The sequence below is a fragment of the Nanorana parkeri genome, unplaced genomic scaffold, assembly GCF_000935625.1.
Source record: "Nanorana parkeri isolate BGI_ZX_2015 unplaced genomic scaffold, ASM93562v1 scaffold624, whole genome shotgun sequence".
Lineage (NCBI taxonomy): Eukaryota > Metazoa > Chordata > Amphibia > Anura > Dicroglossidae > Nanorana > Nanorana parkeri.
The window spans coordinates 510,281-516,674 of NW_017306892.1; the positions used below are offsets into that span (position 1 = coordinate 510,281).

A 6,394-nucleotide genomic window follows, 5' to 3' on the forward strand; every position below is an offset into this window, starting at 1 on the left:
ATATTATTACTATTATTATTCATGAATATTTCAGGTCAGTCTTTCAAAACCATACAATGTTTTTTTTTTCCAAAACCTGGGTGTATTTGCTGCACATATGTGTTATATATTATTGTTGTGAATGCAGCACATGTATAAACAGACCCATTGACAGTTAAAAGTGTAGCATCTGTATTGCTTAAAAGACAAAGAGCAGGGGAAAAATACTAACATAAACAGCGCCTGAAAGTTATGTTCACATCTCAGCGATTCCCAGCTGTATAACGCAGTTTGGTGCTGCAGAGAAACCATAGCAAATCAGAATCGTTACACAGATCAGTTGGGCCCGTTTATAACCCTTGTTAGCAGTACAGGTATTATTTATTATTATTCGTATTTATATAATTGTTATACAAAATTTTGTTTTGCAGCACTTTACATAGTTGCACATTCACATCAGTCCCTGCCCTCAAAGAGCTTGCAAACTACGGTCCCTATCTCACATGCATTTATATACAAGGGCCAATTTAGACAGGAGCCAATTAACCAGAGTACCGCGGCACAGGGAGAACATGCAAACTCCTTGCAGAAAGTGATCTGGCCGGGATTTGAACCAGGGACCCCTAGTGCTACAAGGCAGGAGCGCTAACCTTTACGCCACAATGCTGCCTGCCTGAATTAACTGGTAATGATATATTGCAATTTAAAAACACACAAGAAGGCATGACATATTGTGCATGGAAAACACTCCAAACTGCATGTATTTTCAAAATGCAAAGTGTGGATTTAGCTTACAGAAGAATATATACACAGCCACTTTTTTTGCGAGTAATACAACCGATTGGGCTGTGTAAGCAAAATATAATACACATCAACTGTATTTAAGAACTTAGAAGTTGTCAGAAAATTCTGCCATTAATATAGAATTTTCCCTGCCTGTGAGCTGAATTTATTCTGTTTGCCTACTAAAGAGTGAACACCACTTTTATTTACCATTGTTTTTCATCACTTTTTTTTTTATGTCACCTAGAGGAAATGTTGGGACATATTCAGCGTTCACAACTGCTAGATTTCTCACTATCGATGATGTATCTTTTCATCTTTGGACAGTCTTAAAAGATGCAGATCTACCTGCTCTTGCTTCAGATCTGGGCTGGCAGTTCAAACCTGACTCAGGTTGTCCAATCTTTATGCACTGTTTTGCAAAATAAATTTCACAAAGCTTTTATTTATCCATTTGTAACCTTTAGGCCACCATTTGCTGCAAATGGAGGTCCATTTTCACACGTTTCTTCAAATAGATAGATAGATAGATAGATAGATAGATAGATAGATAGATAGATAGATAGATAGGTAGATAGATAAATGCATCCCTGGTGAAGATAGCATAGTGACAATTTTTTTTTTTTTTACGATAGTAGCCCATCATTTGCTGGAATCACTTCACTGATGGTATGTGCGGAGGAATCTCCTCTGCAACTCAACCATCAAACAGATGTAGCAGACCAACAATGGAAGTTTGATTACCTTTTCTGTATAGTTATGGAGCGTAATTTGGTTGTGCATGTTATTGCAGGTTTCGGCCTCGCATGTCCATTCCAAATATTTTACATAATTAAAAATTCTATTCAGATGTTTTTTTGCCAAAATATTATTTTGGTAATCTTAAGGCTATACACAGTGTTTCCTTCCCTTAGAAAATAGCTGGTCACCTCTGATAACTATGTAGCATCTCTTGCACTTACTGTAGCGGACAAACTTTGGAGGATATAACAAAAAAAGTCCAGTACTATTTTTAACAGGGTGTTCCTAGAGCTCTATTTATAGCCGGCAGCCCTCTCTTATGACCCTTTCCAAATTGTGTTCCCAATAATTGGCTCATTTGTTGGTCAAATTGTTTTTAATTAATCCTTTTTATTGACAATTTTCATTTCTTGACAAAACATTACATTAAAAATACATTCAAATATCATACAAGCAATCAACCTGCATACATTATCCCCAGAAATTGGTCAAATTGTTTAACAAACTATCAGTACTTTCCTAAAATGTTCAACTTTAATCCATGTTAATGTGTCAAAACTAAGCACACCAACCTACATAAAGCAGAAGATCTCATAGGGTCCAATTTTGCAGTTCACATAACTGAGACTATTTCTCCATTGAACACTATTTTATTTGTATTTTTCCAAAAAAACTTTTTTTATTGTTTTCAAATAGACATTACAATAAAACAGGAAACATACTTAAATAATTTTGAAAGTACAGACAAAGTAGTCAGAAAATGTTAGATATGGTAAAACATAATATCTAGGAACAACCAAGTAGGACCATTGGTAACATGGATCACACTCCAATAGAGGAAACCACTGTAGTCTGACTCTGGAGGGCTAAGCCTCATGGTTGAACGAAAACAGGGTGTCAAATGGGCAAGGACTGCCCATTGGGTGTAGTAGGCAATATGAAGAGTGAAGTTAGGAAAAGGGGGAAGAGCATAAATTAGGTTTAAACCTTTAGTAGGGGAGGTAGGCACTTCAAACATTTCCGCAGGAGGGATCCATCAGATCTGTAGATGGACTGGGTCAAAGTTCAACAAACTATTATAGGTAATCCAAGCCTCCCAAATCATCTCAAATTTAGCGTAGGACACCTTCCAAGATTTTATTTCTTGAACAAATCCTGCAAAACTATTTCGGAGAGATCAATAATGCCAAATGTTGTTGCTTCTAAGCGTACATCCGGACTTGTTCTTTACACTGAGAGGTTATCACTGTAGACGCCCAGATTTGTATAATGTATGGCCAACTTAAGCCAGCATCATGTCAGTTTGTCCTCAAAATAGGCTTTTTGGGATACGAATTAAAATGACTCTAAACTCAGGAGTTACATTTTAAAATTGCATTCAAGTATCTTAACTATTAACAAAACTGCATCTTATTTGTGTATCACTCGGCTGTAGATTCTCAAATCATCTCTGAATTGGTGTTGAGACTGTCCTTCCTTCTGGAGGGGGGCTACTTTTGTTCTCCATGGTCCCTGTGTGTGTTGTAAAGTAGTCACCGCTCCAAGCTCGCTCATGTTATAGAGTACAATCTCATGTTTAGTTAGTTAATTTGTACTGAAGTTATAGTCCATCACGTGTATTGAGATATGTTAGATCTCAATACAGAGATATGTTAGATCTCAATGTTAGATATGGTAAAACATAATATCTAGGAACAACCAAGTAGGACCATTGGTAACATGGATCACACTCCAATAGAGGAAACCACTGTAGTCTGACTCTGGAGGGCTAAGCCTCATGGTTGAACGAAAACAGGGTGTCAAATGGGCAAGGACTGCCCATTGGGTGTAGTAGGCAATATGAAGAGTGAAGTTAGGAAAAGGGGGAAGAGCATAAATTAGGTTTAAACCTTTAGTAGGGGAGGTAGGCACTTCAAACATTTCCGCAGGAGGGATCCATCAGATCTGTAGATGGACTGGGTCAAAGTTCAACAAACTATTATAGGTAATCCAAGCCTCCCAAATCATCTCAAATTTAGCGTAGGACACCTTCCAAGATTTTATTTCTTGAACAAATCCTGCAAAACTATTTCGGAGAGATCAATAATGCCAAATGTTGTTGCTTCTAAGCGTACATCCGGACTTGTTCTTTACACTGAGAGGTTATCACTGTAGACGCCCAGATTTGTATAATGTATGGCCAACTTAAGCCAGCATCATGTCAGTTTGTCCTCAAAATAGGCTTTTTGGGATACGAATTAAAATGACTCTAAACTCAGGAGTTACATTTTAAAATTGCATTCAAGTATCTTAACTATTAACAAAACTGCATCTTATTTGTGTATCACTCGGCTGTAGATTCTCAAATCATCTCTGAATTGGTGTTGAGACTGTCCTTCCTTCTGGAGGGGGGCTACTTTTGTTCTCCATGGTCCCTGTGTGTGTTGTAAAGTAGTCACCGCTCCAAGCTCGCTCATGTTATAGAGTACAATCTCATGTTTAGTTAGTTAATTTGTACTGAAGTTATAGTCCATCACGTGTATTGAGATTGTAGTCTATCACGGGAGCAAGCTTGGAGTGGTGACTGCTTAACAACACACATAGGGAGCATGGGGAACAAAAGTAGGAAGGACAGTGTCAGCACCAATTCAGAGATGATTTGAGCCGAGTCATATACAAATAAGATACATTTTTGTTAATAGTTGAGGTACTTGAATGCATTTTTAAGATTTAGCTCTTGAGTTTAGTGTCACTTTAAAGGGTTATTAAACCCTGCAGGTTTTTTGCATATATCTACTGCTAGCAAGCAGTAGATATATGCAATAAGTGTAAAAAGAAAAAAATGCTTTAAAAGAGGTTAATACCTTCCCCGCGCGCTCCCGTCCGAAAATTTGAAAATTCTGAGGCAGTCGCATGCACCAGCATGAAGACACCGTGGGACAGGAAGTACCAGCAAGGACAGAGGAGTCAGCGCTGGATCGGAGACCCACAGCAGCGCTGGAGGGACAAATGAAAATGATAAGTGCTTTAATTAACATTGGGGGAAGGGAAAACATTTTTTTGACTTTAATGTCACTTTAAGACAACAAGACGTTTCCCCTTTTTTTTCTGATAAATAAAGAGTATTTTCTCCCAAAAAAAAAGACAACAAGACAACATCATGTCAGTTTGTCCTTAAAATAGAGTTCTTTGAACATTTTGAGAAAGGCATTAAAGTGTAAGTAAACCCTGAAAATGAACTTCTCTTATTTGCTCCCTTTTGGTCTGGTAATGTATGGTAATATATACCATTGAAGGCACTTTATTATATCTGTTCGATAGGTGCAAGAAATAACTTGATCATGCTCGAAATCTTTTGCACTGGTAACTTCCTGTGCTCTCTGTGCTGCACTGTTATTGTTCCCAGCTATCTATGAGAACTACAGAACAAAAACTAACTCACCCTATTTTATGAAGAGGACCAGAGGGGACGGTATTTAATGCTGCTCCTCCATTGGTACAATACATTCAGTTAGTGTTGTCACCCTAGGAAAGTAAGTATGTTACTGGCAGGATCACCAGGTGAAAATTAAAGGGAAAAAGCCTAAACAAGAAAACGAATGCAGCCTCCACATCTGAGGACTGGTAAGCTGCAATATATTACATTATTTTTTTGGGGGTTTAGATACATTGTGAAGTTCTAAAAGGATCTACCTTCAGCTGCAGCAAAAGCACATTAGAACATGCCGCAATGAGCAAAATATGTAACCATTATAACTTTTTAATTTTTATGGGTTGTCCTAAAGCAATTTCTGGGAATGCGCTAAAATTCTGCATGGTTATATACGAAACCTTCACCTTATATCACTTTTATGCTGGTTTTTACCTGTAAAAAAACCCATTACAGTACGCTGTAGACATAAGTAGAGATGTGAAAAAAAAAAAAAGAGTAAAAGCTATTACAAGCTGCTACACTACATGGTGGTTTTACCTCACGTGTGGCATTATCACTTTAAAATATCATAGTGACTCTTTAAAAGGAAAGTGTGTCTCATATAAAAGAATAAAACAAAAAGTATATACAAAGACAATAGTTTAAGAGTATCGGGATGCCAAAATTCTCATTAAACAGCCCCTTAAATTGTATACCATTTAAATGTTGCATTCTGCAGTTTCAAGTAAAAGTGAGCTACGCCTGTTTAAAGAGCATGGTTACAAATTGAGGTTTTACAATAAGGCTTTTTACCTTCTATTTTTGCACATCGTAACATATGTACTTTTTTTCCCTTAAAGCAATGGAAAGCTTTTAACTCATTAACTGCTGCAAAAAAATGAATCCATCCAAACATTAGGGTGTGCTGTTTCTCCACATGTATTAAAAAAAAAAAAAAAGGCCTAACATTTTAAATATTTATCTTAATACCTGGAGTGCTTAGTGATTGGAGATTTAAATATGGTAAAAATATTTTTTTTTTTACATTTGCCAACCTAATATGCTTACCGACGTTACCTACATGCATAAAAGTAATCCGCTGTAAACAAATGCATCTTCCTTCAATTATAAGCGTGCATCATTTTCTGCTTGTTAATTTTTGCCTTACCGCTGAAAAATTGTAAAAAAAAACAAAACAACACTTCTATGAGAATTACGCCGTCAGGGCACCTTGTATGATTAGCGCTTTTGTGTTCTTAAATTTTGATTGATAGAGATAATCGTTTTCATGTAAAAATACAGACAGGTACTTAAAGTTACAGTGACAATAGCTATTTGCATATCCTTTCTCTTATTGTTTAATGCACGTGGGGGCTGGGTCGTTCTTCTGTTTAACCCTTAAGTCATAGCAGAATTTAAAATATAAATATATATATACACTGTATATATAACTATATGTGTGTGTGTGTGTGTGTGTGTGTGTGTGTGTGTGTATATATA

The 6,394-nt window shown here is 36.6% G+C and overlaps 1 protein-coding gene across 1 annotated transcript in view; it reads left to right on the top strand.

Annotated features, from left to right (window-relative positions):
- The window catches only part of FOXP1 (forkhead box P1), a 414,947-nt gene that overhangs the window by 1,467 nt on the left and 407,086 nt on the right, over positions 1 to 6,394 (top strand). The gene's annotated exons all lie outside the window — the stretch shown is intronic.